General features: G+C 36.8%; 1 protein-coding gene across 1 annotated transcript in view; it reads left to right on the plus strand.

The window, feature by feature from the left end:
* ENOX2 (ecto-NOX disulfide-thiol exchanger 2) overlaps positions 1-24,062 on the plus strand; it is a 295,559-nt gene that overhangs the window by 80,370 nt on the left and 191,127 nt on the right. The gene's annotated exons all lie outside the window — the stretch shown is intronic.

Here is a 24,062-nt window from a genome sequence, read left to right on the forward strand (position 1 = left end):
TGGGCAGGAATGAGTTCTCAGTTGAGGCTTGTGAGCATGAATACTTTATATGAAAATGAAGCCCATCTGCTCTGCTATGTGAATTTTCTCCAGTCACGTTTAGTAGTTCAGGTGCAGGCCCAGGAAGGCAATTTAATTGAATTCAACATGTATTTTGTTATATGAGTACATCAGAGAGAGCATAATATGATATAATGGAATGGACACATGACTAGGTGTCAGAGACTTGTTTTGTATTGCAGACTCAGCTACTTGCAAACCATGTGACCTTAGGCAAGTCAATTAACCTTGCTTTGCCTTACTTTTCTCATTGGGAAGATAAGAAATTTGGACTAAATAAACTTTAAAGTTTTTCTGAGTTCTAAAACTCTGTGATTATTATTTTTTCCTTCTTGGGACAATTCCTGATCTCCACTATTTTCTCTTTAGTATTGTGTTTTAGTTAAGTGTGTAGACTCTGAAGCCAGACTATTTGGATTCAAATTCTGGCTCCACCACTTTTTGGCTGTGTGATCTTGAGTATGTCATTTCACCTTTCAGTGTCAGAATTTCTTCAACTTTGCTATGGACATAATAATTGCATATATCTTAAGAAGGTTATTCTAAGGATTAAACAAGTCAGTGTGTGTGAAGCTCTTAGAACAGTGCCTGGCATATGCCTGGTATATGCTGTGCTGTCAATAAATGTTAGCCATTATTATTACCCAGTGTTCTACATCATTCCTCTGGACATAAAAAGTCTGAAACTTTAGAATTTCTTATGCTTACAAGCATGCATACCATTTGACACTCTATTTAAAATACCTCATTTTGGTGATAGTGTGGCATAGGAAAGATATTTTGGAACCAGATAAGCCTTGCTTTAAATCCTGGGTCTGCCAATTACTTAACTGTGAGACCTTGGGTAAATACATTAACCAGCTGACATTCAAATTCCTCTTCTGTAAAATAAGGACAATAGTAATATTTATCTGATAGTTTGTGGGGAAAACTAAACGAGATAGTACATGTAAAGTTCCTCACAGTATGGGGCTTGCTATGTAGTAGGCATTTAATAAAAGCAGTCATTACTGTTATAGTATCATGCCCTAATACCTGACTTTTTATGCCAGCTATTGAGGAATAGGTGACTTTTGTCCTTACTGCTTGTTCTTCTCATGGAACATAGAAGAGCAACAACTAGCCCATCAGAGAGAAAGAACTGAAAGTAAAAGTACATTAGAAATGGGTGAGACTAGAAGGGCTAAATAAACAGGTGTACATTGTTACAAAAATATTATAATTACACAGATTTTCTTTGAACATTTAAATCTTCCTTTTGAGTTGGAATGAATGCCACTGAGAGTGGGCTAACTGAACCAATTCCTGATCTGCTCAGCTCTCTCAGTCAAGGAAGGTCACCATTGCTTTTCACTTCTATACAAAGACATTTCCACAGAGTCCTACTGATCAAGCTCCAGGGCAGTGGCCATTCCTGTGAGGTCCTTGAGCTCCTTGATGAAAAGGCATTATGTGAAGCTGAAAATGCAGTAAAATCTCATTCATAGCTGACTCTCAGAACTGCTTGGGGAGCAGCAGCACCTGTTTTGCTTCCTAGATTTGAAAACATCTTACTGAGTTGTATTGATTTTTTTTTTTAGCAGAAATAAAATATGGGACAGAGCCTCTCATTTAAATGCTTGTATGTAGTGTCAATCAAAATAGATCATATAGGGCTAAAAATGAGATCAATTAATATAAATGTTTTAATCTCAATTCCACATGATATTAGTAACAATGATAAATCAGACCAAAAGTGTTTGTTTTCTTATCAGTTGCCTTTAAGAAAAATATTAGATTTAATTATTCTAGCTAAAATCTTGGTCATTTTTGTTAAATATATTTCATCATATTAGCCTATTAACCTCTTCTGGTAGCCGGAATGACTAATGTAAATGCAAAATTTTATCAACTTAAAACAGAAAATCAACTTCCATCCTAGCCCTAATTTCCCCTTGTATGTTCTAATTAAGTAATTTGAACCTAGAAGCTCAATTACCTTTATTAGAGCCTGTAATGCAGATTAGTCAGTATAAATTATGGGTTTTCCTTCTGTCGCACATATTTCCTCATTTCTATTTCTCCCAGTCTAAAAAGATTGTGATAATTGTGATCTTACCAGGATACACTGTTCTAGTGGCTGGAGTATCAACTCAGATATTGGTATACCATTTGCAGTTCAGCAAGTTCACTTCACTTCTCAATCCAGAAAAAAGGCAATGATAGTATCTGTCCTTCTCTCCTTTGCTTGGAAGTTGTAAGAATAAATGAAACATGGATAGAAGCAGTTTGAGCATAAATATATGCATCTGATAAATTATGACTCCTGAGTAATTATTTAGGTTTATTGGTATTTGTATTTTTAGAAAGCTCCTCCCTACCCATAAACACATGCATAACACACTCTACCATCGTCATCAAACTTAAGGAGACATGCACAGACCTTCATACGAAGGTTTGAAATACCTTTGAAAAACCAGCTACTTTGTGCTGTATAGAGTTTGACTCACATTAATATACTTGTATCTGGCTATGCTTCTATTTGTTCATTAATATACTCAAGAAATATTTATCAAGTTCCTACTATATGCTAGATACTGTATTATGTTGGTGGCGGGAAATGCAATAATAAAGACAGGAATGACCCTTGGCTCATGAGCTTATGGCAAAATAAGGAAGACAACAGGAACTTAAAGTTTAAATACTATAATGGGGGATTGTCAGAGTAAAATAAAATACTTTACAGGAACTCGGAACCTGAGATGTGGGGGGTTGAGAAGGTGGAAAAGTTTCCCACAGAAGTGATGTTTATGCTGAGGCTTAAAGAATGGATAATTGTAACCTAGCAAAGATGAGTGAGGAAAAGTATTCTAGTGAGACGGGACAGTATCACTGTAAAGCTGTAGAGTATTTTGGTGTGTGTCTCTGTCCACATTTAGAAATCAACTCATTACAAGTAGCTGTGCTTCTGCCTACATTTGGAGGTATGTCATGGCTTTTTAAACCTTTTGGATCATTGGCTCTGTCCTTGAATACAGTTATGAATGAAACTCTGCCCTAGCATGCACTAGTTTTGCTTTTTGATTACTTTTCTAATTCCTAAAAGTCAAGTTCTCAATCTTGAATGGTTTTTAGGGCCTTCTTATTGTTCTGAGTGTTGTTTATTTTGATTATCACAACTGCAGATAATTGCGCATTTGCATTTAACATGAATTTAGATGCATTTAATGAGTTTCTGCGTTTTGACTGGGTTAATTAGTCTATTTAGTAGAGAGTTGTATCCATCAACACACAGGCTGTTGTATCTATATAAGACCCAGCAAGCATGTATAATTTCAAGATATTAGCACAGGCTGAGAAACCATTGGTCTATGTGATTTGGATAGTGACCATTTATTTAAAACCATTTTTGAGACCATATAAATCACTTTCTAAAATTAGTTGAGGTTATTTCCCTCCCACACTTTCTAGGATTTTCTTCCTCACTGAGCTCTGACCAGTAAGAGCTTTTAATTGTATATATTTGAACTATTTCTTCTCGACTTCTAAACATTTTTCTACATCATTTGCAAAGCAGCAGACTTCTGCCTTGTGTTTTTTTTTTTCAACCTAAAAACAGTTTACCCATCAAATTAATGTCTGGACCCAATCCAAGTACAGCAGTGTTCACATGGAAAGTAGAAAATGTTGTATGTAATTAACAAATGGCCATAGTGACTCATCCTACTGGCTTGAATATGGAGCTAATGTCTGCAGATGGTATCACTTTTGAGGCACAGAAAATGAGTGGTTTAAGATGTGATCCTGGTATGCACTTGACAATCAATATGGTGAAAGTTTATAATGTGTAATTACCTATGCTTAGGTTTCTGTGGGGCTATTTATTTATTTCAAAAAAGGGACACCAAAGCCCAATGCTGTCTCTATGGACTGGATACGCTGATAGCTAACTAAACAGGGCTCAGAGTTGATATAGTGTCTACAATATGCTTAACTTTAGTCTTTTAACATGATCATCAATAGTTGTATAGGAGATGTTCTTCTCTATTCATTCATAAAACATTGCATTATGAAAAAAGTCACATGTAGAGAAAAACATGGTAAACAGTAGTCCTCCCTTAACTTCAGAGAATATGTTTCAGGACTTCTAGTAGCTAATACCAAACCCTATATATACTATGTTTTTACCTATACATACCTATGGTAAAGCTTAATTTATAAATTAGGCACAATAAGGTTAACAACAATAGCTAATAATAAAAAAGAACAACTATAACAATATACTGTAATAAAACTTATGTGAATGTGGTCTCTCTCAAAATATCTTATTGTACTGTACTCACCCTTCTTCTTCTTGTGATCTGTTGCTCTGATAACCAAGAGGGCTACTAAATGACTAATGGGTAGGTAGCATATACAGCATGGACATGCTGAACAAAGGGATACATCTTTCATGTTTCATTTCTTTGATTAGTGAAACTGAGCATTTTTTCATGAATCTGTTGGCTGCTTATATGTCTTCTTTTGAGAAGTGTCTATTCATATCTTTTGCCCATGTTGTAATAGGGCTGTTGTTTTTTTCTTTTAGGCACGTTTGAGTTCCTTGTAGATCCTAGATGCTAGGCCTTTGTCAGATACACAGTTGGCAAATATTTTTTTTCTTTTGGCTGTTTGCCTGCTCTCTTGATAGTTTCTTTGGCTTTAGAGAAACTTGTCAGTTTGATGAGGTCCCTCTTGTCTATCTTATCTCTTATGGCATGGGGGCTTGGGGTTTTGATCAGGAATTGGTTGCCAGTTCCAATTTCTATAAGGGTGTCTCCTGCATTTTCTAAGGTTCTTATAGTTTGAGGTTTTATGTTAGGTCTTTGATTCACTTAGAGTTGATTTTATGTATGGTGATAGTTAGGGGTCTTGTTTTACTGAATAGCACCATTTACTGAATAGGTTCTCCTCTCCCCAATGGTTGGTGGTGGAGGCTTTGCAGAAGATGAGTTGGTTGAAGAAATTGAGACCCGCCTGGGCAACTTGGCGAGACTTCATCTTTACAATAAATCAAAAATTAGCCAGACGTGGTAGTGCATGCTTGTAGTTCCGGCTACTTGGAAGGCTGAGGCGGAAGGATCACCGGAGCCCAGCAGGTTGAGGCTGCGGTGCCTGGGAGCGGCCACTGCACTCCAGTCTGGGCTACAGAGTGAGACTCCAACTCAAAAAAAAAAAAAGAAGTTGAGGTTTGCTTCCAGAATCCCTATCCTGTTCCATTGGTCTATATGCCTGTTCTTGTACCAATACCAGGCAGTTTTGATTTTTGTAACCTTATAATAAAGTTTAAAGTATAGGAGTGTGATACCCCCCACCTTTTTTTTTCCCCCTGAGGATTATTTTGACTATTCGTGGTCATTTATGTTTCCATATGAATTCCTGTATTGTCGTTTTCAGGTCTGAGAAGAATGCTGCTGGTAATTTAATGAGTATTGCGTTAAATCTGTAGATTGCCTTTGGTAGGATAGACATCTTAACAATGTTGATTCTACCAATCACACTGAGATACCACCTAACTCCAGCCAGGATGACCATCATCAGTAACTCAAAAAGCAACAGATGTTGGAGAGGATGCGGGGAAAAGGAAACACTTGTACACTGTTGATGAGAGTGTAAACTAGTACAATATCTGCAGAAAACAGTTTGTCAATTCCTAAAAGATCTAAAAATCCACCTTCCATATGACCACGCAGTCCCCTTTCTGGAAATATACCCAGGGGAACTCAAATCACTCTATGAAAAAGATACCTGCACACACATGTTTATTGCAACATTATTCACAATAGCAAAAACATGGAACTAACCGTGCTGACCATTGAAAGAGGACTAGAATATGTATTCCAACATATACATGATGGAATATTACACAACCATAAAGAAGGACACAATTATGAACTTCACAGTAACTTGGATGGACTTAGAGGCTATAATACTGAATGAGCTAGCACAGAAACAAAGAACAAAGTATCACATGTTCTCACTCATAAGCGGACCTTGAACAATTATCATAATACTATAAAAAAGGGATTGACAGTAGTGGGAAACTGCCAGAGGACGGGTTACACCTCATCAACAAGAGTACCTGCATAATTAACATTTGTATATCTAACCCTGAATTGTACCCCACATCTTTAAAATAAAAAAAATAAATAAAAAATAAATCTTTCGTGTTCTAGATGGGACAGAGTGGGGTAGAGTGAAATTCCATCATTTTACTCAGAATGGTGCCCAATTTAAAACTTATGAATTGTTTATTTCTGTAGTTTTTCATTTAATATTTTGGACTGTAGTTGATCTCAGGTAACTGAAACTAGAGAAAGTGAAACTGCAGTTAAGGGGGTTATAAGTAAAGGAGGTTATTTAAGCAGATATACCCACCATATGGATTTACCAAACATTAATATTTTCTGTTTTTTTCTCTAATGCATTAAGAATATGTATTTGGTTGACCAGTTTAAGTATGCTTTGTGCCCATTCCTGATCATATTTCCCTTCCTTCATTTCCAGAAGAACTACTGTCCTGAAATTGGCACGGGCCTTTACCACCTATGTGTTTGCACGCTTGTATGCATCTAGAAATAGTATTTGGAATCATTTTGTTGCTTAAAAAATGTGCATTGTGGGCAACCCACTTGGGTGCCCTCCTGCTCTGAAAGTTTTTCTGTCTTCTCAATAAATCCTGTTTTCCCACCTTCAAAAAAAATTGTATCATACTGTATGTATCATTAAGTAACATGCTTAATTATTAATAAGCATATTTTTGAGATTTTTCTATATTGATATTCATACCTATTTTTAACAGTTGTAGAGTACTTCATTTTATGAATGACTATTTCTTCATGTATTTATCAACTTCCTTATTGATGGACTTTTAAGATTGTTTATCATTTTTTACTACTTCAAAAAAATACTCCAATACGTATCATTTTTGCATGTCTCCTTATACATCTGTGAGATTTTTTTTTACCTTGAAGTAATATTACTGGGTTGCAAAAGTTGTACATCTTTAACTTTACTAGACATTGCCAAACTGCTCTCCAAAGTTGTAGTACCACTTTATATTCCCATAAGTAGTGTATGAGAGTTCCTGTTTCTCCATATCCTTCAACTGTGTCGGTCTTAAGCATTCTGTCAGTTTCCTAGATATGAAATAATGTCAGTGTTTTAATGTGCATTTTTTATTTGTTATTAAGGTTTAATAGCTTTCCATGTATTTATTGGCTATGTGGCTTTCTTCTTCGGTAAGTTGCTTATTCATATTATTTTCCTTTTATTCTATTTGTTTTTTAGTCTTTTTCTTATTGATTTGAAGGAGATTATCTATTTGGATACTACCCTTCATGCTTTGTAAATATCACCTCCCAGTCTGCAACTTTTCCTTTTTTTCTTTTTTAATTGAGTTGGGGATCTCACTCTGTTGCCCAGGCTAGAGTGCAGTGGCATGATCATGGCTCACGGCAGCCTCAAATTCCTGAGTTCAAACAAACCTTACAACTCAATGTCTTGAGTAGCTGAGACTACAGGTGTGTGCCACTATGCCCAGCAATTTTTTAAATTTTTTATTTTTAGAGACGTGGGTTCGCGATGTTGCCTAGGCTGGTCCTGAACACTTGACCTCAAGCTGTCCTCCTGCCTCAGCCTCCCAAAGTGCTGGGATTATAAGCATGAGCTACTACAGCTTATCTTTTAACTTACTACCTTTGTTGAACAGAACCACTTAATTTTAATTGAAATAAAATTTATCAAGATTCGTATTCAGCAAACAAAACTATGTAAAACAGAGTATCATTCCCATATAATCTTTAATCCCTCTCATTATACTAAAATGAAGTAACTTGAAGTAAGATACCCAATTACATTGATATATTAATATAAGATGTTGATATGGCTTCATATAAAATAAGCTTGAAATATTACCTGCAATAGCACAGGAGTTGCCATCACTAAAAGTTTAACCTCAATATACCATTATAGAATAACTAAGTAACATTACACAAGTTGAAAAAGTTCTAGATATCTGGCATACAACAGTGTGCATATAATTAACACTATTGTACTGAACACTTAAAATTTTGTTAAGAGGGTAGATTTCATGCTATATAACTGGGTTTTTTTTTACCACAATAAGAAACTAAGTAGATAATCAGTGTATTTCCTTCTTTTTTCTATTATAAAGATGCAGTGTACAATTCAGGGTTAGGTATATAAACATTGATTATTCAGGTACTGTTGTTGATGAGGTGTGCCCCTCTGTTCCCTAGCAGTTTCCCTCAACTGCCAATCCCACTCCCCCCAGACAGTTTTCCACTACTGCAAATTGCTTTCTTATAGCATTATAATTGTTCAAGGTCAGCTTATGAGTGAGAACATATGGAACTCAGTTCTTTGTTTCTGTAATAAATCACCGAGTATGATCGACTCCAAATCCATCCAAGTTGCTGCAAAGTTCATATATATTGTCCTTCTTTATGGCTGCATAATATTCCATTGTATATATGTACCACATTTTTTTTTTTATCCAGTCCAGCTTCAATGGGCAACATGGTTGGTTCCATGTTTTTGCTGTTGTGAATAAAGCTGCAACAAGCATATGTGTGCAGGTATCTTTTTCGTAGAATAATTTGAGTTCCTCCGGGTATATTCCCAATAGTACATTTCTTTTAACCTAACAAAAGAAGCTTTTTAAGAAATCTTCGAGTTAGTTCCTTTATCATAACTATATGCCTCGGACAAAACATTTCACTTCTTTTATTTTTTCATATATAAAGTGGGGAAATTTATGTAGTCTCCAAGGTCCATTCTGGCTCTAAAATTTTATGATATAAGAAAACAAGAATGATTTAGATGTATTCTAATAATTTCAAATGTTCATTAGGAATGTTTCCAATTTCAGATCATGCAGATTTTCTTAAGAATTCCACTAGTATCTCTTGGAGGGCTTCGCATACACATCTGTACTCCCTTTTGAACCTTGGCAGTCATTGGTAGTGTCACATAATATCTATAGATGCTCTTGAAAGACATAAGCTAACAAAAGAGCAAATAATGAAGAAAAATATAGAGGACATGAAGAAGAGGGGAGCAAGGATAGTGAGGTCTATTTGTAGGAAAAGTTTCAGGACTATTCTTTAACACCAAAGCCATAGGTTGGTGACCTGTATTCCAAAAAGTCAGAAAAAAAATTTATTTCGACAAAGAACAGAAGGTAATATGTGAATGAGGGCTGGTCATATATGTGAATCTTGGTCAAATGTAGCTACCAGCAGTGTCTGACTTACAAATCACCGCTCTTTGCGTTGAAAGATGACTCTTATGGCTATTGATATATATTGACAAATGACTGTCTTTCGCATGCTGCTTTTATGTGAAAGCTCCGACTTTGTAGTAAAAGCCACTACTAGAAGATTTTTTCTTTCTATATGTGTCTGTACTTCTGATTTCCTGCACCCAAATTTTTATTAGAAACAACCATCCTATTTCTAAGGTCTGCTGCCACTCACTGGTACTGTCTTTGGTATGTTTGAGCTGAGTGTCCTTAAATCATTGCTCTATTTTCTGTTGTCCCATGTTTTTACCCTGATTATCTTTTACTTTGCAGTTTTTCTGTCTTTATGTATATATGCCAGTAGCCTGGTTTTGCTAGAAGATTTTATTGTGGGTCGTGTTCTTCTGTAAGACTTCTAGGTGATGCTGCTAAAACCATGCAAGAAGTCAGATAGCATCCAAATCTAATGGTAAATTAAAAGGATAGACATGACCACTCTACCCATCAGCACCAATTTTGCATTACAAATGCTCCTTGGCATGCAATGGGGGTTACATCTCAATAAAACCATTGTAAGTTGAAAACACAAGTCAAAAATGTACTTAATATGCCTGACTTACCATATATCATAACTTAGCCTAACCTACCTTAAACATGCTCAGAATACTTATATTAGCCTACAGTTGGGCAGAATCATCTAACACAAATCCTCCTTTTATAAACAAGTGTTGAGTATCCCATGTAATTTATTGAATGCTGTCCTGAAAGTGAAACACAAAATGGCTCACTGCTGCTGCCCAGCATTGCAAGAGGCTATCTTACTGCATATTGCTAGCCTAGGAAAAGATCAAAATTAAAAATTCTACTTCTACTGGGTGATGTTGCTTTCTCAGCACTGTAAAGTCGAAAAATCATAAGTCAGACCATTGTAAGTTAGAGATCATTTGTATATTCAAACCTCACAGGACCACTGACTTTTCCTTGAGTTCACTTTTGCATTCTGTGCACTCTGTGCGTTTGTTCCAGTAATTCCTTTGGCCCGAAATTTGCTCTTTTCACATCCTCCCATCTGCTTTACTTATTCTTTTAAAAAACAGCTCAAACATGACTTATTGGAAAGGTCACCCCTCCCCAAAGAATTAGTCACTCCATTTCTTTTTTATTCTAAAAATTATTTTAATTGACAAAATTGTATATATTTAACAACATGATGTTTTGAAATATGTGTACATTGTGGAACAGCTAAATTGAGCTAATTAATATAGTACCTCACATACTTATCAATTTTTGTGATGAGAGCACTTAAAATATACTCTGATTTTCAAGAATATAATACATTATTATTAACTCTAATCACCATATTGTACAATAGAGCTCATGAATTTATTTCTCCAGTCTAACTATAATTTTCTGTCCTTTGATCATAATCTCTTTAACACCTCCCCACCCAGCTCCTAGTAAACACCATTTTACTCTCTGCTTTTATGAGTTTAACTATTTAAAGATTTTATGTATAAGTGAGATCATGTAGTATTTGTCATTCTGTGTCTAGTTTATTTCACTTAGCATAATGTCTTCCAGGTTCATCCATGTTGTTACAATTGACAGAATATCTTTCTTTTTTTTTTTTTTTGAGTTGGAGTCTCACTCCATTGCTCAGACTGGAGTGCAGTGGCATGCTCATGGCCACTCCAGCATCAACCTGCTGGGCTCCGGCAATCCTTCCGCCTCAGCCTTCCAAGTAGCCAGAACTACAGGCACACGCTACCACACCCAGCTAATTTTTAAAAATTTATTGTAGAGAGGTGATCTCGCCAAGTTGCCCTGGCTGGTCTAGGCTCAGGCAATCCACTCGCCTTGGCCTCCCAAAGTGCTGGGATTACAGGCTGAACAACCGAGCCCGGCCGGATTTCTTTCTTTTTTAAGCGTGAATAGCATTCTTTTATGTGTGTATACCACATTTCTTTTATTCATCCACTGATAGACACTTAAGATTCCATATCTTGGGTATTGTGAATAGTGCTACAGTGAACATGGCAGTGCAGATATCTCTTTAGACATACTGATTTAATTTCCTTGGGATGTACTCCTGGTAGTGGGATTCCTGGATCATATGGTAGTTCTATTTTTTACTTTATGAGGAATTTCCATACTGTTTTCACAATGAGTGTGCTAATTTGCATTCCCACCAAACAGTGTGCAAGGTCTCCCCTTTTTTCAAATTCTCAACGAACACTTGTTATCATTCATCTTTTTTTTTTTTTTTTTTTTGAGTTGAAGTCTCACTCTGTCACCCAGGTTGGAGTGCAGTGGCACACTCAGGGCCACCCCAGCATTGACCTGCTGGGCTCCAGTGATCCTTTCATCTCAGCCTTCCAAGTAGCCAGAACTACAGGTGCATTCTACCATGCCCAGCTAATTTTTTGATTTAGTATAGAGACAAGGTCTCGCCAAATTGCCCTGGCTGGTCTCAAACCCGCAGGCTCAGTCAATCCACTTGCCCCGGCCTCCCAAAGTGCTGGGATTACAGGCTGAGCCACCGAGCCCAGCCATCTTTCATCTTTTTGATAAAACCATTCTAACAGGTGTGAGCAGATACCTGTTTTTAATTTGCATTTCCCTGATGATTAGTAATGTTGAACTTCTTTTCATATATCTGTTGACCATTTGTATGTCTTCTTTTGAGAAATATCTGTTCAGATAATTTGTCCATTTTAAAAAATTGGGTTGCTTTCCTGCTATTAAATTGCTTGAGTTTCTTACATATTTTGGATATTAATTCCTTATCAGTTATATGGTTTGCAAAGATTTTTGCCCATTCTGTATGTTGTTTCTTCACTCTGTTGTTTCCTTTGCTGTGCAGAAGCTTTTTGATTTGATGTAATCCTATTTGTCTATATTTGCTTTTGTTGCTTGTGCTTTGGGGTTCATATCCACAAAAATCATTGCCAGACCAATGTTATGGATGTATGCAGTCTTGGTCAACGTGCATCCATGCTTTCTTTTAGTAATTTTACAGTTTTAGGCCTTACATTGAAATCTTTGATCCATCTTGAGTTGATTTTTTTGTATATGGGGTGATGTAAGAGTCTAATTTTATTATTTTTCTTGTGAATATCCAGGTTTCCCAGCACCATTTGTTGATGAGACCATCTTCTCCCCATGTATTTTCTGGGTACCTTTGTTGAAAATCAGTTGACTGTAAATTATTTCTGATCTTTCTATTCTGTTCCATTGGTCAACGTGTCTGCTTTTAAGTCACTGCAAATTGCGTATCCCTGATCCAAAATGCTTGGGACCAGAAGTGTTTCAGATTTGGATTTTCTAAGTTTGTGGAATATTTACATTATACCTACCAGTTCAGCATTCCTACTTCAAAAATCTGAAATCCAAAATGCTCCAGTGAGCATTTCCTTTGAACATCATCTCAGTGCTCAAAAAGTTTTGGATATTGGAGCATTTCAGATTGCAGATTTTCAGATTTGGGATACTCTGGACTGTGCTGTTTGGTTACTATAGCTTTGTAGTATATTTTGAAGTCTGGTAGTATGATGCCTTCAGATTTGTTCTTTTTGCTCAAGATTGCTTCAACTGCTGGGGCCCTTTGTGGTTCCAAATGAATTTTAAGATTTTTTTAAAATTTCTGTGAAAAATGTCAGTGGAATTTTGATAGGCATTTCTTTTTTTTTTTTTTTTTTTTTTTTTTTGATTTGGAGTCTCACTCTGTCACCCAGACTGTAGTGCAGTGGCTGCTCCCGGCCACCGCAGCCTCGACCTGCTGGACTCTGGCGATCCTTCCGCCTCAGCCTTCCAAGTAGCCAGAATTACAGGCATGTGCTACCATGCCCGGCTGACTTTTTAATTTATTGTAGAGATGAGGTCTCGCTGCCCAGGCGGGTCTCAAACCCGCGGGCTCAGGCAATTCACTCACCTCAGCCTCCCAAAGGCGTGGGATTACAGGCTGAGCCACTGAGCCCGGCTTGATAGGCGTTCCATTGAATCTGTAGTTGCTTTGGGTAGTATGGGCATTTTAACAATATTAATTATTTTAATCCATGAGCTTAAGATGTCTTTCCATTTATTTATTTATTCTTTTGGAGATGGGGTTGTCCAGCCTGCAGTGCAGTGGTGCTATCATAGTTCACTGCAGCCTTGAACTCCTGGGTTCAAGTCTTCTTCCTGCCTCAGCCTCCTGAGTAGCTGATACTACAAGCATGTTCCCTCGTGCCTGGTTAATTAAAAAAAAAATTAGAGTTGGGGCTGTTGCCCAGGCTGGTCTCAAACTCCTGGCCTCAAGCAATCCTCCTGCCTCAGCCTCCCAAGTATTCATCAGTGTTTTAGAGTTTTCAGTATATAGTTCTTTCACCTCCTTGGTTATATTTTTTCCAAGTATTTTATTTTTTTGATAGCTATTGTAAGTGGGATTTTTAAAAATTTCAGATAGCTTGCTGTTATATAGAAATTTATATATTGATTTTTTTAATCCTGCAACTTTTCTGAATTCATTTATTAGTTCTAACAGTTTTTTGGTGGAGTCTTTAGGGTTTTCTATGTATAAACCAATGTCATCTGCAAACAAGGACACTTTAATTTCTTCCCTTTCATTTCTTTATCTGTCCTAACTGCTCTGGCTAGGACTTCCATTACTATGTTGAATAGAAGTGATGAGAGTAGGCATTTTTGTCTTGCTTCTGCTCTTAGAGGAAGGCCTTCAACTTTTCACTATTGAGTATAATGTTAGGTGTGGATTTGCCATATATATCCTTTATTTTTTTGTGGTACATTCTTTCTATACCTAATTTGTTGAAAGTTTTTATCATGAAAGAATGTTGAATTTTGTCAAATGCTTTTCCTGCATCTATTGGAATGATCATATGGTTTTCATTATTCCTTCTGTTGATGTGGTGTATCACATTTATTCATTCGTGTATTTGAATCATCCTTGCATTTCAGGGATAGATTCCACTTGATCATGGCGAATAATCCTTTTAATGTGCTGTTAAATTTAGTTTGCTAATATGTTGTTGAAGATTTTTGCATCTATATTCATTAGCATTATTGGCATGTAACTTTCTTTTCTTGTAGTCTCCTTGTCTGGTTTTGGTATCAGGGTAATGCTGGCCTCATAAAATGAGTTTAAAGGTATTCCCACCTCTTCAATTTTTTGGAAGAATTTGAGAAGAATTGGCTTTAGTTTCTCTTTGAATGTTTGGTAGAACTCAGCAGTGAAACCATCAAGTCCTGGACTTTTCTTTGATAGGAGATTTTTTTTTTTTTTGAGTTGGAGTCTCACTCTGTCGCCCAGACTGGAGTGCAGTGGCCGCTCCTGGCCACCACAGCCTCGACTTGCTGGGCTCCAGCGATCCTTCTGCCTCAGCCTTCCAAATAGCCGGAATTACAGGCATGCGCTATCACGCCCGGCTGATTTTTTGATTTATTGTAGAGATGAGGTCTCGCTGCCCAGGCGGGTCTTGAACCCGCGGGCTCAGGCAATCCACTCACCTCAGCCTCCCAAAGGCGTGGGATTACAGGCTGAGCCACCGAGCCCGGCTGATAGGAGATTTTTTAAAGTTACCGAATCCATCTCCTTACTCATTATTGATCTGTTCAGTGATTTAGTCCTCGTAGGGTTTTTGTGTCTAGGAAGTTGTCTGTTTCTTCTAGATTATTCCATTTGTTGGCAAATGATTGTTCATAGCAGTTTCCTATGATCCTTTGTGTTTCTGTGGCATTGTCTTCTTTTTAATTACTGATTTTATTTATTAGAGTATTCTCTTTTTGTCTTAGTCTAGCTAAAGGTTTGTCAGTTTTATTTGTCTTTTAAACAAAACTAACTCTTAGTTTTATTGATCTCTTCATATTTTTTAGTTTCTATTTTATTTATTACTGCTCTGATCTTTATTTTCTTTCTTCTGTCTTTGGTCTTAGTTTGTTCTTCTTTTGATAATTTCTTGAGATGCAACCTTTGATTATTTATCTTTCTTTGTTCACGTAGGTATTTATTGCTATAAATTTTCCTCTTAGAAGTTTTTTTTTTTTTTTTTCTGCATTCTGTAAGTTTTGGCACATTGTATGTCCATTTTTATTTGTCTTAAGATTTTTTAAAATTTTTCTTAGTTTCTTCTTTGATTTATTGGTTGTTCAAGAGCATGTGATTTAATTTCCATGTATTTGTGAATCTTCTGAAATTCCTCTTGTTATTGATTTTTAGTTTTATACCATTGTAGTCAGAAAAGATACTTGATATGATATCACTCTTCTAAAATTTGTCAAGACTTTTGTTCCCTAACATATGATCTATTCTGGATGATGTTCTGTAAGCATTTTGAGAAGCCTGTATATTCTGCTGCTATTGGATGGAATGTTCTATAAATGTGTCAGATCCATGTGTTCTAAAGTATAAATTAAGTCCGATGTTTCCTTATCAATCTTCTGTCTGGATGCTCTGTCCATGGGCGAAAGTTGGGTATTGAAGTCCTCTACCATTGTTTTATTACTGGTGATCTTTCCCTTCAGCTCTATTAATATTTGCTAAATATATTTAGGTGTTCCAGTGTTGGGTACATATGTATATTTGTAATTGTTATTTTCTCTTGATGAATTGACCCATTTATCATTTTGTAATGACCATCTTTGTCTCTTTGTACATTACTGATTTTATTTTATCTGATGTTAAGTATAACTACTCCTTTCTTTTGATCTGAAATATTTTTTGCATGGAATATCTTTTTCTATCCTTTGATTTTTAGTTCATGTGTGTCACTGTAGGTGAAGTGAGCCTCTTGTAGGCTGCATATAACCGAGTCTGTTTTTTTAAAAAAATCCATGCGGTCACTCTATATCTCTTCATTGGATAATTTAATTCATTTTTATTATTATTATTTTTTGAGTTGGAGTCTCACTCTGTCACCTAGACTGGAGTGCAGTGGCACGCTCCCGGCCACCGCAGCCTTGAACTGCTGGGCTCTGGGGATCCTTCCACCTCAGCCTTCCAAGTAGCTGGAACTACAGGCGCACGCTACCACGCCCGGCTAATTTTTTTTTATTTATTGTAGAGATGAGGTTTCGCCAAGTTGCCCAGGTGGGTCTCAAACCCACGGACTCAGGCAGTCCACTCACTTCAGCCTCCCAAAGCATGGGATTACAGGCTGAGCCACCGAGCCCGGCTTTTAATTCATTTATATTCAAGGTAATTTTGATAGGTAAGGATTTACTATTGCCATATTGTCCATTGTTCTCAGTTGTTTTGTAGATTCTTTGTTCCTTTCTTCCTCTCCTGTTGTCTTTTGTGAATAGGTGATTTTTCTGCATAATATGCTATTTTAAGCTGATCACACCCTAACTTTAATTGCATACAAAAACTCTACACTTTTATTCTACCCCCACCATGTTTTATTTTTTTGATGTCACAATTTATATCTATCTATGTTGCATATTTTTCACAAAATTATTTTAGCTATTTTTAATAGTTTTGTCTTTTGCAGTATAAGAATATTTTGAATTTGACTTTGTACCTATATTTACCAGTGAGTTTGATACTTTCATCTGTTTTTGTGTTACTAATTAGCATTCTTTTCTTTCCTTGTAAATGAGGTCTGATGGTTGTGAACTCTCTCAGCTTTTGTTTGTCTGGGAAAGTCTTTATCTTTCATTTCTGAAGGACAGCTTTTCATGTAAAGTATTCTTATTTGCCAAGTATTTTTTGCTTCAGCACTTTGAATAGATCATCTCACTTTCCCCCGGCCTGTTAGATTTCTGTTGAAATTCACTGCTAGCCTTTTTGGAACCCCCTTATATATAATTTGCTTCTTTTCTCTTGCTGCTTTCAGGATCCTCTCTTTGTCTTTCCTTTTTGAAAGTTCAATTATAATCTGTTTTAGTATACAGTCTTTTTTGGACTACATCTGATTTGAGACTTTGGCCTTCTTGTGCCTGAATATTTATATATTTCCCAAGATTTGGAAAGTTTTCTATTTTTTGTTGTTGTTTTTAAAATAAGCTTTATACCCCTTTGTCTCCTTCTTCTTCTTTAACTCCTATAACTCTAATGTTTGTTCTTTTGATGCTGTCCCATAAATTCAGTAAGTTGTCATCCTTTATTTTCATTCATTCATTCTTCTCTAACTGTATATTTTCAAATAACTTACCTTCACATTCATAGGTTCTTCTGCTCAATCAATCCTGCTGTTTATACTCTCTATTGCATTTCACTTAATTTATTATATTTTTTAGTTCCAGAATTTTTAAATCATTTTTATAATTTTGATTTCTTTGTTAAATCTTTTAATTTCTCATTTTGGTCATTTAATGTTTTATTGATTCCAGTTTATTGTTTCTCTGTATTTTCTTCAAGTTTGCTAAACTTTCTTAAAACAGTTATTTTGAATCTTTGTCAAGCTGATCATAAATCTCCATTTCTTTAGCATTGGTTACTGGAACTTTACTTATTTCTTTGGTGGGCTCATGTTTCCCTGATTATTCTTATTTTTATGGTTATGCATTGGTTTATGCACATTTAAAGAAGTAGGGACTTATTCTAGTCTTTGCAAACTGGCTTTGTCATCAGTAAGACCATCTAGATATTCTGGGAAGACCATTTGGCATGGTCAATGGACAGGCTTGCTACTGAGTACTGGTGTACTCAGACAGGCTGGCCTAGTGCTCAAGTCAGCAGGTAGGTAGACCTGGTGCCTGAATCTGTGAACTTAGGCCTGAATTCTGGGTTGGACCTATTGATTAAGTTCTCTTGCATGGACCTGGAGCCTGAGTCCCTGAGGATGGGTCTAGAAACTGTATCCATTGAGGATGCCCTAAAGCCTGGATCCACGGGGTCTGGGTTGTTGCTGGGGTGGTCCTTGATCCTAAATCTGCAGGGTATAGCCAGGTGATTGGCTAAATCCGTCATCTGGTTCCACTGAGATGAACCATGAGGGCTAGCCTGGCATTGGAGTGAACCTAGTGCTTAGACCGCAGGTATGTGCCATAGAAGATGGTTTAGATTCTGGGTCTGCAGGAGTGGTCTTAGGTTATTGGTCCATTAGGGGATGGCCTGGGACCAGGATCTACTAGGTTGAGCACAGACCCTGGGTTTGCTGGAACAGGCCTGGTCCTTGTAGCCATCAAAACCTGGCAACATAGAGACTAGCCTGGAGCCTGAGACAAGTCTGGTGCTGTGGCAGACATTGAGCTTAGGTTTGTGAGGGTCAGTCAGGAGGCTGGGACTGTGGGTGCTGGCTTGATTCTTAGAGCTTTGTGGGTGGGTTTGGAGCCTTTTGCTTTGAGGACTGATCTGGAGCCTGGGTCTCTGGTTATTGGACTAGTGCTGAGGGCTACTGGGATGGGCCTGGACCCTGGATCTCCTGGAGCATTGGGCTGCAGGGATTGACCTGGGGGTGGGGCCACAGAGAGTGGCCTGGCACTGGGCAGGCTTGGAGCATATGTCTGTGTTTGCTGGCCTAGTGCCTGAGGCCAGGGGTGCCAACTTGATATTGGGACAAGCATTGAACTCTTGGACTGTGTGGGCCAATTTAACTCTGGACTGATCAAAAATCTGGGGTGGACCTGGAGGCTGGGACATCAGAAGCTGGCCTGGCAGCTATATTCAGTGTGCTAGCCTCCAGACTGGGACTGTGAGGGCTGACTTGATGCTGGGTCAAGCCTGAAGCTTAGGGTCACAGGGGCCAGTCTGGTACTGAAAGTAGTCTAGAGACCAGCCTGTGGGGCAGGCCTGGAGACTGAGTCTGCAAATTGGGGCTGGAGACTGAGTCTGTGGAAACTAACCTGGTGCTGTGGTGGGCCTGGGGCCTTAGTTCACAAGTATTAGCCTAAAATCTGTGTTCATGGGGGCCTGCCCAGTAGTGGGTTTTACTTGGCCAGCCTGGTAATCCAAGGTAAAGAAAGTATGATGCTCACTTCCTCTCTTTTTGCCAAGAAGAGGATATCTTTCTTCACATTGTGCTGCCTAGGGTTGGGGAGGAACAATACAGGTAATGTAAAACTGTCCTTTCCACACTCTTCAATGGTCTTTTCTTATTTCTATGCTCCAATCAAGTGCAGTAATCTTTCACTTGGTTTCCTTTGGTCTTGTGTAGATATTTTCATGTGTGAAGAGTTGTTAAAATTAATGTTTCTGTAGAGAGATGAGTGCTGGAAAATTCTGTCATTTTGCTCAGGTCTCTCTACTTCCAATCACCTCACTCCACTTTTTAGTGCTTTGTTTATACTTATTACATTGTTTTATAGCTACTTGTTTACATTTGTTCTGTGGGTCTCTAAACATATACACCACACAAATTTTGTAACCTTTTGGGGGTGGAGACTTAATTTTAACTTTCAATAAAATGTATCCCTTTTCTAATGGTCAATATGTTCTTTCTTTTAAATTTTTCTACTCACAAGTTTAATACATAAAGAATGAGAAAAGGGAGATAAATCTAAGGAGTGGCTTCATTGTGGACAATCAAAACAAACTTTATTTTATCCTAGTTCAAGTGGTATAAAGTTTACTTTTGGAGAAATAAAAAACACCACTCTTGGACATTTGCCTTGGCCTTGTTTAAAAGACCACAAAGAGTGAATTTTTATTGTCATCCCAGTAGAACCCAGTACTACGGCAGTGACACCAATTTTGGCAAATGTGGAACTAGCATCTTTACTTCAGGTCGTGTACTGTAAACTTTCTTCATGACAGTGTTATAGATGCTATCTGAAGTGTATATGCCAGCATCAACACTTGTTAAAACTGTGGTAACTGGTTCATTGTGTTTTCAACAGCTTCACATAAATCTCTTCCTCTGTAATGGAATAGCTAGTGTAGCTACCAACAAAGATGAAACAAATCGTAATGTTCTGATTTCTTCAGGTTACTAAAGCAGTATGTCTCTGTTAATAAACTTAATAAAACTCTCATGAACATTGTCACTTGCTCCTTTTGTCACCTTTATCACCATTTCTTGTTGGTCAATAGGAACATAACAGGAACACACAGGCCAGAGGATTTTGAAGAAAGTATTGACCAGCTTTAGCTAATCAAAAGCAACTTATAAATTTACTGATCTTTATATCACAAACAAGGGTAATTAGGAACCTACCCTAGATGTGTACTCTATGGTGTGCTGAGTGAGACATAAAATTAGTTTCTAATTCTGTGAAATGAGAGACAATACACAAAATGAAGATCTGTACATTCCATAGCTCAATAAGGTGATAGAGACAGCAAGTGCTTGAAGAATACAAGTTAAGGAGAGGTCCTTATGATATAAGATTATTTTTAGAAGGTTTTTTTAGTTTTGCTAGGTTATTTGCTATCCTCCTCACATTTGCCAGAGTTTGGGATCTACCCTTTCTACTATAATCAGTAGCAGATCTCTGAGAGCTTTGCAGATGTTACACATCTTGAAATTTCTTCTCAGAGTTGCCTATGCTTTCCTTTATACCTCACTGGTAATGCTTTTGTATAAATTTTTATTCCAGTTTTATAGCTAAATATCGAAACTTACTCTCCTATTAATTCAATTTACCAGAAACATTTTCTAATGCATTTACATATGCAACTCACCTATCCATGTTCTGTGCCATTTACCTTTATATCCCAAGATTAGAAATGGCTATGTAAAGAAGTCTTAGCTTGTGTTGTCTTAGCTCTTTAATAAACAAGTGAGGAAGATTAGTGGTACCAAACATTTTCTAGAAAATGAGGGCACGGCTTTTGCTAACAGACCTAATCTAATATATTTTCTGTGTTTGGATAAAGACTTTATCACTGACATACTATATATTTTTCATATTTATTTTGTTTATCTTTGAGTCTGCTGCTAGACTGTGAGCTCTATGAAGGCGGGGATTTTTATCTGTCTGTTCATTGTTGCGTTTTCAGAATCTAGAATGTAGTAATTGCTCAACAAATATGTTAATTGAATAAAAGGAAAGCCATCTGAGGTTTACTTGATCAGTGTTAGCTCAAGTACCTAAGGCAACTACAAGTAAAGAAGAATGAGTATAATTCATTTTTACTGAGTATTTTGCTATGTATCAGAGTCTCTGTTGACTATGTTTTACTTGGATTATCTCATCCACAAAGCTCTGTGAAGTAAATAATATCCCCATTTACAGATAAGGAAATTAATGCTCAGGGAATTAATTATTTTGCTCAAAGCTGCACAGTCAGCAAATGGCAAGGTAGGATTATCATGCTAGACAGTTTGACTTCAGAGCCCTTGTTACTACACTACTCTGATTTTCTGGAAAGGCTAGAGAAGCATTTAATGATAATACAACCTGTTGCCACTTAAGCTGTACTATAGGGAATCTTATATTCGCACATAGGGCTAAATGGTGATCCCCCTTGGTTAAGACAAGACTTTAGACTATAAGAAATCATCTTAGATTGCAACTATAGAGAAGATGAGTCCCCAGCTGCTCCCTCGAGGAGCTCTGTCAGTAAGAAGACTGGGGTCTAGTCCTGGATCTTCCATTAATTTTGACTTCCAACAAAATAGTAGCAGTGGTAGGGAGGAAGAGATAGCAGTTAGACTAGGTGACTGCCAGGGTCCTTTCCAACTCTAAGACATTTTCTCTGTCTGTGAATGAATGGAAGACACAATTAAGAGGCATTGTTTATTTTCATGTCAGGGGTTCAAATTCCTTTCCAAATTTTAATCTGCTTTTCTATTCATCCTTACTAAAAGATCCCTCCCCTTCAAAATAATAATGATAAACAGTCTATCATTTTAAACACTAAAAATTTTTCACAAACTCTTTTCCAAACTTTACAGCAGCTGAGCACTTAATATCATATTCTTTCAACTTATGGGCCTTATGCCACCAAAATACATGACTGAATTAATCTCCACAATGACTTTCTGCTTCCTTATTAAAAAGTAAATGATCTTATCAACTACTCTGGAATATAGCTATAGGACTGTTTGTAAATGAGTAAAATTAGGTCAAGGGTAGTTAGGAGAGGTCACATGCTATAGTCATTCATTTGTTTATTTCCTCAACAAATACTAACTGAGTAGCCATATGTGTTAGACACTGTGCTGTGTGCTAGAATATTAAATGTGGAGTCTTGAGACCAGTTTAATGCCCAATGAGCTGTACTGGTTTAACCTCTTTAAACCTCAGTTTTCTCATTTTGAAAAGAAAGTAATAATAATGCTTACTTTAACTTCAGAGTTGTAAAAATTAAACATGAAATGACATGCACCCCATTAGGCTGTTTCAGAATAAATATCATGAATGTGAAATCTGATTGAATTATTTGCCCAAAACCTCTTAGTGCATCAGTGGAAATTCTTAAAGGAGAACTCAAACTCTAATAATGATAGAAGTTACATTTTAGTGTACCTTGCTGATTCAGAAAAAAATCTTTTAAAAATCCATATGATACGTTGCCAGTATTTTAGCATTATATTGTCTATTCATTGTTCTTTTTCACAAGAATTTATACAAATATTTATGCAGTTATATGATTTTTATTCATTTGTTTTTTATTACTTTTGCTAGTATATGGTGTTTAATTTATTTGGATTTCAGTGGAAGATGCTTTCAGTAAGTCAGAGGTAGAAATTCCCTATTCAGTCACACTTGGTAGTATTCACAGTGATAATATTCTGTATCAGTAGGATTGAATGAAATAAGAAAGCATGCTATAAGCTGCTGGTGTGGCAGGTTGTAAATATTTTCGTTTTCCTTAGTATAGGTTATACACTAGAGCAAGAGTTTTACTGGTTCAATCAGCTGTGGTCCATGACATCCATTTTTTAAATGATGATGCACTCTTACACCATACCCTTCCCAATCTGGTAGAAGGAATAGCCTACAAACAGATGCCAGTATGTCTGTGTGAACTCTACTATTTGAGCATGTCAGTGCAATTAATGTACAGCAAATTATGGATTACTTGTTTCTGAGAAAATGACTTGTTTCTTTACAGTAAAGCCTTGAGGATAAACATTTCCAATTTGAGTTTCCTCCCTTCCCTTTCAACTGAAAACAGGAACAATTATTGTCATCCCAGAATAGAACTTTGCTTTGAGTTTTGACATTGACATTGCTCCCTAAGTGAAGAGATAGTAACTCTGTTCACTATGTTTGCCTCAGTTCCACACCTCTAATGTAGTAAGAATAAAGAATGATAGAAAGAGAATGAGTTGACACCAGAGAGAGGTGACCAGAAAATCATTGTAAAGTATGTTACCAGGCATGTATTGGTTGTCTGTGGAGTTCCCAGTGTGATATGATGTACTACAGTATGTGAATATGTGTGTGTCTCGTGTTTGTGCCAGGGGTGGGGGGCGAAGGTTGAACAGACAAGATGCCACTAGCTTAGAAGAAAGAAACTGTACTTATACGATGTGACTTAGAAACAGTTAAAAAACAAAAAAGAATACAGGTAGAGCATGGAATGGACAGAGTAGGAAAAAGGTGTTAATAGTGTTGGCATGGTCACAAGGAATACTTTGTTACTGACATAATCTTAGACATCTTCCCTAGCAAGTTACCTTTCTATGAATTAGGAGTCATGGACTATTCTTCTATGTCCTTCCCTGCATATTCACCTTAAATGTTCTCCCAGAATTGGTAACTATTTTTCCTTTATCTTTTGGCATTATTTGTTGAAAGAACATTATTGAAAATATGGAAAAGCAGTTTTAAAGTTTACAAGCTATCTTGAAACCATCACTGTAGTGGTGTCTTGGTCTTGTCAGGCTGTTCT

Source organism: Carlito syrichta, unplaced genomic scaffold, assembly GCF_000164805.1.
Source record: "Carlito syrichta isolate Samal-C Ts95f unplaced genomic scaffold, Tarsius_syrichta-2.0.1 Scaffold314335, whole genome shotgun sequence".
In the NCBI taxonomy this organism is placed as follows: Eukaryota; Metazoa; Chordata; class Mammalia; order Primates; family Tarsiidae; genus Carlito; species Carlito syrichta.